This window comes from Podarcis vaucheri (assembly GCF_965113315.1).
Source record: "Podarcis vaucheri genome assembly, chromosome: 1".
NCBI lineage: Eukaryota > Metazoa > Chordata > Lepidosauria > Squamata > Lacertidae > Podarcis > Podarcis vaucheri.
The window spans coordinates 77037485-77050159 of record NC_138759.1 but is presented as its reverse complement, the minus strand read 5'-3'; the positions used below and the strand labels follow the sequence as shown (position 1 = coordinate 77050159).

General features: G+C 45.2%; 1 protein-coding gene across 14 annotated transcripts in view; it reads left to right on the top strand.

Moving 5' to 3' along the window:
- Window positions 1-1222: 1222 nt before the first annotated feature.
- Window positions 1223-12675, top strand: part of TNNT3 (troponin T3, fast skeletal type) — a 44662-nt gene continuing 33209 nt past the window's right edge. For 11 of the 14 annotated variants that reach the window (XM_082194959.1, XM_082194957.1, XM_082194966.1 and 8 more), the window contains exon 1: window positions 1224-1367. The gene's annotated coding sequence lies outside the window, so the exon portion shown is untranslated. Of the gene's footprint in view, window positions 1368-12675 lie in introns of all 14 variants that reach the window. The other 3 variants (XM_082194961.1, XM_082194962.1, XM_082194960.1) reach the window with 1 other exon arrangement.

The following is a 12675-nucleotide window of genomic DNA, read 5'->3' as shown; positions in this document are numbered from 1 at the left end:
ATGCAGTAGTGAGCATTTTAGGTCAGAAGCCAAGCTTCAGAATGTCTCTGTTGTTGATATTTTGATCTGGAAAGCCAAACTGTGTCTCTCTGGCAGGGCTGGCGCTAGTACTATGAGGCAAAGTGAGATAGTCATCATGGGCAGCGTATTTTAGGGCAGCGGGGGCAAACTGTGGTGCTGAAGAACAGAGCTGTGGGGTCCACCCTGCACTCCCCAAGCTTATTGGCTGCCTTTAGGATACTGTCCTCTTGTCAGTGTTTTATACAGTAAATACATTTAAAGTGCCCCCAACAATCATGGGAACTGTAGTTTACCCCCTGAGAGAGCTGCAATTCCCAGCACCCTTAGCAAATTAGAGTTCCCAGGTTTCTTTGGGTGGGTGGGAATAACTTTTAAATGTACGGTGTGTACAATCAATTGCCAGTCTAATCAACTTCTGTAAGTGGAACAGGAGAGGCAATGGGGCAGGGTAGGTGCCAGCATATCCTTTGCCTCAGGCAGGCAACAAAATTATTTTGGGCTGGCTCTGCTGCTACCCCACCCCTGGTTCCGCCGAGCTTGTGATATGGTTTGCATAGCTGGTTTGCCCTAGCTTGTTAGACCAGTGTTGTTTCTGACATAGTTCAAGCACTGGGACTCCTCTAATTTGTCATGGAAACTATGTATCCCAGCAACATCCCTTCCTGAGTGTGCACACTACACCTTTAACACCCATTCTTTCCCTCAAAGAATTCTGGGCATTGCAGTTTACCCCTCACAGAGGTACAGTTCCCAGCAACCCTTAACAAACTACAGCCCCCAGAATTCTCTGAGGGATAAGAATGCACTTCGAAGGCACACAGTCTTTTGCCTCGCACCTTTTCGAAGAATGCATCTGCGTGGCTTCTTATGTGCGCAGCCTGTAGCGTGGTCAAGACAGGAACAATTAATGGGCTTTAAAATAGCGTAGACAACTGAAGAGCACCAGGCTCCACTCTTCACCACCCCAGCCACCAGCTCCTTGGCGCTGGACCTCCTTCTTTAAATTGTGCTTGCTTGCTTGGGTTTATAAATATAGAAACCTAAGCTATATGATGCCCCCCCTCCAAACATGCCCCTCCCATCTCAGCCTGGTGCAGTTCCTTCAGCTGCTCCTATACTTGGTATGACCTTTTCCCATCTCTTCCCCACCCCCTTCCCGGCCCTCTCCCTTTCCTTGCTCTTTTCCTCCCCAGTGTTGTGAGCCTGGTGGCCAATGAGCTTCTCCAGAAGATCAAATGTCCCTATAACAGGAGGACTTAATCGCCTGGTGGAGTTTGCAGACCCCGCAGCCTTTCTCCCATTCGGCAGAAAGCTCCTTGCTTCTCACAGCAGCTCCCCCCTCTCAGGTAAGGAGGAGATTCAGGCAAAGGGCGTAGCTCTGTGTGAAGGGGACCCAAAACGAAGAGCAGGTGCAAACCTCCGAGAAAGGAGTTCAGGGAGTTGTGGGCCTAGCATAAGGCTGTGTGTGCAGTTGCGTTCTTTTCTGCAAAACATTCTGGGTTCTGTAGTTTAAGGCAGAGGTTGTAGCTACAGGGTGGGGCAAGCCAGGTTTTTTGCCCCTTGTGAAGCCTCCATAGGGGCACCACTGAGGCTCCCCACCTGTGTGTGTGTGTGTGTGTGTACGCATGGGATGTGTGTGCCCAACTGGGTCTTTGACCTGGGTGAAGTAAGGCCAGCTGGGAATTGTAGCTTTGTGAGGGGTGAGCCGTAGTGGTCAGAATTCTTTGGGGGCTTGGAAAGTGCTTTAAAAGTTATAGTATGTAAACATCCTAAGACCATGTCTCGCGGTCATTTCCCTGTTGGGCCTACCATTTTTCTTACCTCTTTTGAGTGGGGCTTGCTTCAAGGGTTGTACTAATAAGCAGCAGCAGCCTAGATAGATAGATAGATAGATAGATAGATAGATAGATAGATGAGGGAGGGAGGGGGAGCGTTTCAAAAGCGGAGCCTAAAAGTGAGCACTATGTGGCCTTGGAAGTTGTCAAGGAAAGTATATCTTATATACACCAGGCTTCCCCAACCTGCCGCCCTCCTGCTGTTTTGGACCACAAGGCCTGTCAGCTCCAGTTTGTATGGCCATGGTGGCTGCAGCATGATGGCTGTTGTAGTTCAAAACATCAGGAGAGCACCACTAGGTTGCTGTACACAAAGCTCTCAAAATCTTCCAGTGGTTGTATTAATCTCTGCTGATAATGCTGCTTCAGGTGCACTTTTCCCTCACAGCTTGAATTTAGCTACAAAGGGGAGATAGAAGTTAGGGTAGAGATAGATAAAAGTAAGCCTTTTATGTCAAAATGAGGTAGCCATTGAAAAGGAGAGCAGTCTCAGAAGGCTGTGGAAATAAAAGTGAATACTAATTAGTACAGCTTTTTGGCAAAATCCCATTGGCTTCAAAGAGTTATAGTGGCATGGTTTGGGATTGTTTTAGTTGTGGACTCAGTGTGTCAAACGTGATGGGAGTTCAGTTGAGAGATGAAGTGATATTGAGTCTCACAGCCTGGCAGCTGTTCACACATTGCATGCACTGGTTATTCCCAAGTCTACTGGCGAAAATGTAATAAATGTTATTCACTTCCTTGAAAAGTAATGCTGGACTCCAGGAATGCAAAGTATATGGTTTATAAGGAAACATGTTGCACGTATTATGCAGTTCCCACAAACTGGATGAAAAAGTGTGAATCTGAATAGTTTGGGGCTGACTAGGATTTGTTAGGATTATACAGTTTGCATATGCCTGCCAAGTTGCTACAAGCAGATCAAACCTGATGGGGATTACAAGGGACTAAATTAAATATATAGTTGCCATATTGGAAAACAGTGGCATAAAAATTCTTTGGCAGGAAAACAGGCCTAAGCATAAAATGACTGAGGAATCAATGAATGACCCCTTTTGAGTAGAAGCGTATCAGTAGCATGTTTGTTGTCATGGCTGAGGCTCCAAGCTTACCTCATTGAAATCTCTGGGACTTACCTGTGAGCAGGTGCATATAATTAGGTTGTTTCTCAGTCTTCACAAATGTTGGGGGTCATTTTGATTAAGAGCATACCAACAGTTAATTAGTGTATTGTTTTTTCCCTTCACCATATACGGAGAAAGAGACACTTGCTGCTCCCAAAAAGGCATGGGTGGGGAGAATGAATCCAAAGCTCTGCTTTCCTACACTGAGATATGATTTTGGTCAGTGAGGAAGTTGCCTGAAAATAGCCGGGCTGTGTGACGACACAGGACGAAGAATCAGTGCTTCCTTCTAGAGGCTGCTTCAAACCACTCTGCATGGCAGCCTCTGCCCCCAGATGGCAAGTCATTTTGTGCACAGCAGCTCACAAGGTGGATTGGATAACTTTCTCCATGCCACTGCAGGCCATTTTTGGCTGTTCGAGCTGCGGTGGAGAACATTGCCACACGAGGACTGCCACGTGTGGCAGCCATAATCTGGGAATCAGCCCACAACAAGTGGACTAGAATTTCTCCCTTGCTTTTCCAGAAGTACAAGGTCCAGTGCACCACCCCTGGTCTCCCCTGCCACTCTCACCTTGTGAAGTATTAACAATCAGACTCTGTTTGTGTTCACCATAATTTAGGTTTGGGCCACATTGACTGGCTACTCTCGAATATAAGCAGCAACTTTTTCTATGGCCTAGGGTGCAGCAATCTTGTGTGCCTGTCTGAACATGTTATTTGTCTGATAGACACCAGTATATTTTTTCACCTTAGACCAGGGAAGGCCTACGGGATCTACTTTTTTCCACCCCTCACTAGAATCTCAAATCTACCAATTGGAGCCTGGTGCAAAATATGTATATTTAGAATTGGAGAATTTGTTTTGAGTACCAGAACGGAACACAAAAATTCCACACAAAATCCACTCAAACTTCCAGTATAATTTTGGATGGAGTGGTGGTGCGGGGGAGTATTCATGTTGCTGTGATTGTGAAATAATTGGGGGTCAGAAATCCTTGCTGACTGATTGTGACCTTCCAGGAGATGTATATCTACCCTTTGCCCTGCTCTGCATAGACCAGCCAATCTGCTCTTTTCTTGCAATATCATGAGCTAACTTGTCATTGGACTATTTTTCCCCCATGTGGAAGATTCTGCTTTCCTGACCATATACTCCTATCTATCTTTGGGTTGAAATCCTTTGCACATTTGAGACTAAGCCTCATTGATTTTAATGGGACTTAATTCTGAGCAGATACACAGAAGCTTGGCAGGTGGTTGGACTCGATGGCCCTTGTGGTCTCTTCCAACTCTATGATTCTATGATTCTAAGATAATGCTGCAAACCTCCAGTTTTTTATTCAAAGCTTCGTGTTTTAAAGGGAAAATTCTGTGGCTTCCGGATGTTTAATGATGAAACGATCACATTGAGGTAGAGTTTGGCTGCCGTTTGGTTTATGTAACCCTTAGCATATAGCCATCCATAATGTGTTTTCCTGATGCATTTATTTGCGTGGAGAGAAAGTTTGAACAACATCTGCGACGCCTTCTGCTGTCAGATCCTTAACAGAAATGTCACAAAGCAGTCCAGCAGAGGGTGCAGCTGTGTGAAAGGGGATCGATAGGCCAGGTTTCCGAGTCTTTCTTATTCTTAGCTGACTTTGCTTGGTTTGGAAATGAGCAGAGGCACGAGAGACCAGCAGCACAGATGGATGGGATTAGGAACGAGCAACTTGGGCTGTTGCTTCTTACTCTCAGAGTGTTTTTAACTCCGGCTGTTGGAGTCTTGGTCCCAAATATAGAATCGCATTGCCACCATCTAAATGGCTACAAAGAATTTCTACTGAGACAGGGCAAGGAAGAAAATGCAGGGAGTGTAAAGAAATATGTCCTAGATGGTTATCGGATAAGTCAGATTGACTAGATATTCTGCCAGGGGAGTGGATCTATCTGCCAAATGATAGATGGTGGCCCTGACAGTTGCTTCGTGATTTTCTCGTGCCAGCAACCCCCACCCCCGCCTCAGACTTCTAGCTTTACCTGCCAGGTCTGCTCTCCAGTGCATGCCCATTTTCTTTCTCTATCTTCCTCTCATCATCTTGCCGCCTCACCTCCCTTGTATGGCCAAAGAGAAGGAATGATTGATAGGAGGAAGGCTATTTTCATAAATGGCTTCTGAGGTGTGAGGGAGTGAATTCAATCTATCAAGGGGAAGATGGGTACATTCTCAGCTGTTAAGAAGCTCCGGAGGAGATGGGGACTGCGCTTTTAAAGCCAAGAGTTGGAATAGATTTAGGCCAAAAGGAACATATAGTTCAGAGCAGGAAGCAGAGACGGGCCTGGGGATTTATGTGACAGAATCATGATCCACTTTGTCTCATTCGATTTGGCTCCATTTCGAGCATTTATTTATAACTTCTGCAGTTCTGCACCGGGGAGGGCGGACCTTACAGAGGGATTTTTTTTTGGGGGGGGGAGGTTCTTTGAACTGCAAATAAGGTGTGCCTGCCTGGTAACTATTGTAGTATCGATTCTTTTGCTATTGACAGAATCATTGAAAGTTTTAAAGTCATGCAAAACTGTACTACTGCTAATAATACTACTACAGCAAACTGTCCTAAAAGGATAAAGGCCATGGGGTGAGAAATCTGTGATTTGGCCTTTTTGACCCAGCTTTTTGTTTTTCTTTTTGAAATAATTCAAAGCAGCTTTTGTGGGCTCTGATACTGATGAGAGCATGGAGGGGGGGGAATGCAGGTATAATACAAATGCCTCTCTCTTCCTCTCTGTTCCCTTCCCCTCTTTCTGGTGTGGCAAGAATAGTAGCTTGAGAAGGCAGTTTAGTTTAGGTGGTGGTTTAAATATCCCCTCCAATCAAAGTGGGAATTCTTTTGTAACTACAGTGATACCTCAGGTTACATATGCTTCAGGTTACATACGCTTCAGGTTACAGACTCTGCTAACCCAGAAATAGTGCTTCAGGTTAAGAACTTTGCTTCAGGATGAGAACAGAAATCGGGCTCCGGCGGCGCAGCAGTAGCAGGAGGCCCCATTAGGTAAAGTGGTGCTTCAGCTTAAGAACAGTTTCAGTTTAAGTACGGACCTCGGGAATGGATTAAGTACTTAACCTGAGGTACCACTGTATTACTGTTCTTTTGAAAAAAATGAGGATCCATTCATGAAACTTCCATATCTCATCTAGTTTTGGCTCCAAGTCTTCTACTGTCTCCTGAAGATCAGCAAATTGGGATGTCTGATAAATCAGGATATGGAATACATTCCAAAGACTGTCCTACCACAAGTTGTCTATAAGATGAAATGTCGGGAGAATTAAGAACAGAGTTTATTTTGAACCAGGCTCCTTAGGACTTTGAAATAAGGCAGATCTACCTTAGATGTTGAAACTGGTCCCCTTCAGGAGCCCTGAGGGTGGGCAGCACTTATCTCATAGGGTCGGAGGTACCAGAATTCAATTCTCAGATTCTGCATGGACATGCATGATCCGAAAACTATATCCAGGCAGCAATGGAAAGGAATACTTGAGTTGCATCTCTAGGATTGTATACTGCTTCAGTGGCGCAATATACTGAAGCACTAAAATAGTGCTGCCACAGACAAATGATTAGGTTGCTTGTGCCTTTGGGTCAGCCTCAGTTTTGATGTGAGGATTCTTTTGAGGGGTATTTCTAGCCCTTTCACAGCACCTCCCCTGATTCCTAGGTCAGTAATTGTTATAGCTGAACAGGTTTGAGTATTATTTAAATGTACAGTGTTGATATGCCACTGGGACCACTTTTCAGTAGCAGAAGTCAGCTGTGGTACATGTGATATACTCATCAAGAAACGAGTGCCTCTGAAGGCGCATGTGGAGTACATTTCTTTGCTAACTTTCTAGCACCGCTGAACATTTGGGGTAAAGGAGAAAATGGAACCCTGGCTCTTCTCCTTTTTAGTTATCAGCCACAGGATATCAGAGGAAGGGAAGCTGGTCCTTAATTCCCATGATGCTGTTTACGAGGTGATCTCCCAGACTGCCATGTTCCAGAGTGCATAAAGCCTAGGAGAAACAGTTTGAAAGTGTTAAAGAGACCAGCTTTGAGACAACTTTAGAATAGATGGCTCTCTTCTTGACAAAGTGAAAATACGTTGACACTCAGATTTAAGAACCAGTTGAATGAACAGCCCCCCCCCATTTATTCCCACTAACATTATGAATATTCCATGTCAGTTTTTCCATGTTTCTTTCATGTCAGTGCAGGGTGTAGCCTAGTTATCATAAATGGTGATGATCCATATCACCTGAATATTTCCAGGTCATTTGGATTATTTTGTTCAAGTATTTGAATTGTGTCATGATATTGTTGCTTATTTTTTATCAGATGCAAGCCCTCATTACAATTTAGCCCCCCCTTTTTTACAAACCATTCACCAAACGTGTGTATGTTCATATACCAAGAAGCACATATTCAAAATCTGTACACCATTTTTAAAAAGCAGAGTTTGGATGATATGGCCCTTACACATCATGGTTTAGTGTGTGTGCAATTTTTTTTGCAGGGCCCACATAACATTGTCATTATCAGAATGCCGTCTCAGATTTTTCCCACCCATTTGATACATATTTACCATTTTTGGGTTGTTTGCTGTTTTATTTATTGGATTTTCTGCAGAATTTCCGCCCTCCCTTCCCAACAGGTGGGTGGGATTTGCGACAGTGAGCGGGCTTACCTGCTCTGGTGCCTCCCACCTGGGTAGGATGGCCATCGTCCCACCCCCTCCCAGCTAGGACAATGGTCAGCCGGCTGGGGTGGGGGTGGGGCGAGGGCCAAAGGAAAAGAGGCTGACCCCTCGGCCTAATCCTCACTTCGTTTCCTCCTCTTGCAGGTTCATTTGATAAATGAAAGAAAAGAAAACAAGACCATCTGGAAACAATTCCAGAATAGGACTGAACCAGATTTTCTGGAATGTTTGTGACACAAAAAGGAGCTTTTGGGGGAATGAGATGTTCTTGAAAGACACCCCCCCCCCGGCCCACAGCCTTTTACCTTTTTTCATAGTAGTTCGCGGCTGTTTGTCCTTGCTCTCCATTAGCTTTATTTGCCTGGAGTTCCATCCACGCGTTGCCAGATTTGCTCATAAGAACATAAAAAGAGCCCCAATGGATCAGACCAAAGACTGGTCTAGTCCAGCACCCTGTTCCTACAGGGGTCAGCCCAGATACCTCTGGGAAGCCCACAGGGAGGAGGCGAGCAACTGGCATTCGGAGGTATGCTGCCTCTGATACTGGCAGTGATATACACACTGTATACGCATGTCCAACTCCCAAGAGACTGCAATCTACTCCCAGTATAAAAACCTGGCAGTGATCTATCCATTGTCATTGGAGGGAGGAGGAGTGTGTGTGTGGGTGTGTGGATTGCCCAGTATTGTTGAACCCAGAGTTGTTGAGGTTTTTTTTCCTTTGGGTAGGATTGCCCAGAGTTCTTCAGCTTAAATTTGTTAACTTTCTGTAAACTTTATTTAATCCCACAATCGATAAGGGTCCTGCGATCTACCAGGATCAGCCAGGGATCTACTGGTAGATCATGATCTACTGGTTGGAGATGCCTGATATACAGCTACTGTGAGTAGCAGCCATTGATATCTTTATCTTTTGTCCATTGTCACTGCTGAAAAGGAAGAAGGGTGATTAAAAAAAAAAAAGTTCCAAAGTTGTAGTTGATCAGGACTGCAAAGAGCATTCTACGCCGTGCTGCTTCCTCAGACGGTGCTCTGAATGATTGTTGGAGGGCAGTAGTGGATGTCATGGGGGGCCTGCAATGCTCACCTGACCTCCTTCCAGTTGCACGGATGCTGCATACCTGGTCAGGGAGGGAATGATGAGGTGAGGCGATGGGGAGGTCAGTGTGACGCAGATGCACCAACCAGGAATCTGACCTCGCCACCACCTTGCCCCTCCATCTCAATAGGCAGCAGCAACACAGCTGGAGGGAGGTCAGGTGAGCGGCATCCCACATCACTGTGGGGAGGGCATATCTTGCAGGGGGAGTAGACGTCCCATGGACTGTGTACTACTTCCTTTGGCTCAACCCTATATCTGAATGAATTTATACATAGAATTTGGTGGTTCTGACCCAGTCAAGCTTTGCCATCTCTTGTATCAAGCACCTGCTTTTGTCCGAGTCACTTATGTACCGTCAGGTTTTGTTTTAAAGCCTGACTAATTCTATGCAAAATTCTATGCCCCCAAATACATATAGCCTATGTATAAAATAGTCAAGCTCCATGTGGTACCCTAGTTCTTCAGCATAGTTATTTTAGGAATATGCCTATATTACAAACATAATAATGTATGCGATCGTTGAGATTTTCTGAAAGTTGCATCCCTATCTGGCTAAAAATCTGTCCAGGGAGCAAATCACTTATCAAGTCCGGTACATAAACTTTTACCCGATGAGTCATAAGGACCCATTCTGTCACTGCCTAGAAGCTCCTGTTATTTTCAACTCCTACCCTGGCAATGAAATATCTTCTTTTGCCACATTCCCAAGACCCAGTACTTACTGGCAGTCTACCCACAAGACTCTCATGACCCTTATGAAATCCCTAGTCAGTGGGGACCTTTTCTCAAAGTGTCAGCAGCAGAAGAATATATATATATATATGAAAGGGCAACAGAATGAACCCATTTTCGGAACCTTACTTTTTTAAAAGCTTACACGTCTTTAAAAGATGTCTAAAGACGACCATGTCTTTCCTATTAAAATGTATTCTGTGATTGACTGGCATAATTATAAATTAGCCTTGAAGTCAGTCTTTCCCGACCTGGTGCCCACCAGATTGAGTTGGGTTGATTGGATTTGTAGTCCAAAACATCTAGAGGGCTCCATGATGAGGAAGGCTGCTATAATTTTTTAATAGCATGCTCACAGACATTTTTGCAGTTGTTGGTCTAATGGATGACTTGTTAGTTGAGGTCCCATTGGCAGGGCAGGGTGGGGGGAGTTCTTGGCCAATTTTTACCATTAGCAGCAACCACCCTACAGATTCATGATGCACCTAAAATGGCCCCCACTTCCTTGGAATTGCATTAGCAAATAAATTGTTTTTTTAAAAAATTGTCTGTGCTTGTGCATCTTTACAGTGGTACCTCAGGTTACATACGCTTCAGGTTACATATGCTTCAGTTTACAGACTCCGCCAACCCAGAAATAGTGCTTCAGGTTAAGAACTTTGCTTCAGGATGAGAACAGAAATTGTGCTCCGGTGGCGCAGCAGCACCAGGAGGCCCCATTAGCTAAAGTGGTGCTTCAGGTTAAGAACAGTTTCAGGTTAAGAATGGACCTCCGGAACGAATTAAGTACTTAACCCGAGGTACCACTGTCTTTCTAAGCTCAGAAGAAACATTAAACTAGGCGTGTGGGACAAAAGCTGTTCCGACACCTCTCAGGTGGGCGCCATTGCCATTGTAAGAGAATGAAGGAGGTGTTCATGGTGAGTTCTGGCACCTCTTTTTCTAGAAAAATAGCACTGACCAAAACTATTTTGGGAACAGTTAGATTGGAAGGGGACTTTGGTGACTCTTCTGTGTTTTCCTCTTTGCTATGGAGAGCCGGTACCACGCCATCCTCAAAACCAAAATATTTTCTGCCTGTTGTTAGGGGTTTATCACTGGAACGCTCAAAACCTCACGACGCAGCGGAACGGGTGGGGTTCGGGGCAGTGTTAAGTGCACACCCTTCGGAGTGTTTACGTTGTATCATTAAGTGTTGTCACTGGGAGCTGGGCAGGACCCCTTATATGGCAGGACTCTTGCCTCCAGGATTATTAGACCCTTCTGAAATAGAAACCTTGTGAGCCGCAGATGTTCCTTTAGGACGCACATCCATCTGCCTGCTCCTTCAAGACTCCTCTCATATATCAGCTGAGTAATGAACTCAAGTCGGGGCTTGGGTTTCCTGGGGAGGAGCCTCTGTTTTCTAATTAAAGCTCCGTCCATCATGAATTTTGCTGGATGTTGGACGAAATCCCTCTTGCAGAGCTCATCGTCCCTGACCTCTCCGAGGTTTTCTAACCCTTTAAAAATAGTTCTGCAAAGGCGTTGCTAACCATCACCAAAAAAGTTGTTGCTGTGCTTTCAGCTCTCCTCTGAGGCTTCTCCTGCCACATTGTGTAGCGTAAGCAGCAAACGCAAGGCCAGGTTGACCAGGCACTTAGCTGCTGGGGCGAAACAGTGGTAGCATCTCTGCCGCCTTGAGCACCATTTGCTATGCTGGGAAAGTGGGAACCCAAATCCCTCATGATCCCAGGTTTTTCCGGAGCTTACCCAGTGGCATTAAAGCTGGCTGTAGTAAATACAAGAGCTAGCCAGATAACGTTACCCAAATAACCTTGTTAATTCTGGCACTTTTCCATCCACCCTTTAACAAATGAGCCTGCAGCTGATCTCGTTGTAGTTGTCTTTGGAATGAATAGAAGCCCTGTAACCGCAGCAAATGGTGTGTGTGTGTGTTTGTGTGTGCGCATGCGCTCACACACAGAGCCTGCGTTTTATTTTATTCATTCAATTTATATCTCACCCTTCCTCCCAGAGTGGATCAGGGTGGCAAACATAGCAAAGCAAATGATAAATATATCTAAAAACTGTTTAAAAACATTCTAGGGGGGGGGGAACCAGCGAAAACGTTTTCTCAAGCAGTGATTGCCAGGCTGCCAGGAACATTGTCTTTCAGCCATCATGCCTGGGTAAACAGGAATGCTTTTAAATTTACCCTGAAAATCAGCAAAGTGGAAGACGGCTGTAGCTCACTAGGGAAGGCATTCCACAAATGGGAAACTGCCACTGAAAAAGCACTATCACCAGCCACTGCCAACTGGGCAACCCCTGTGGTAGTACCACAGAAAGGCCTTACTTGCCAGTTGTAGGGTCCAAGAAGGTGCTCTTTGGGGTATTTAAGACTTATGCTAGTACTAAGTCCCTGAATTTGACCTGGTACCTCACTGGCAACCAGTGCAGTTCTTGCAGGAATAGTGACACATGGCCTCATTGGGCTGCCCCACTTAACTAGCCTAGCAGTTGCATTCTGCACTAGCTGAAGTCTCCACACCATCTTTGGGAACAGCCCCCCAAACAGTGCATTACAGTAGTCCAGACAGGATTGCGGCATTCCTCTCCCAGTGGTATTTCCATGCTGGCTGCTGAGAAAGAGATATGGACCCTGTGGGAGTTTTTTTTCTATGCCTATTAGATGTGGCGGCAGTGGGTGGGGTGGGGTGTAATAGGCTAGACTGCAGACTAGATCCAGCCCATAGGCCAGCGACTTTCCATCTCTGATCTAGGGGAATGTTTCTCACTACCAGATATCAGGTTGACATGCCTGAAGTTGCCCATTCACATATGCATCACACAGTGAGGACCTGATTGTATTCCATCTAGTGCTCATAATAACGTGAGTGCAATTTGGAGGGCTTGAATACCACAGTGTTTGACATCTTATTTCAACTTGGAGTTAAGTGTATGAATTACTGTAGTTTATAAGGTTCGGCTCAGACAAGTGACAGGCTAGCCTCCCATTTGATGATTAATTGTACTGTAGGGTTTATGAAGTGTATTGCTACAATAATCCCTTCTTCAACTCATTTAATTGCCATTGCTCCACATCTTAAGTGTCATGGGATTTTTTTAACATCTATAGAAAGATCAGGTGTGGATG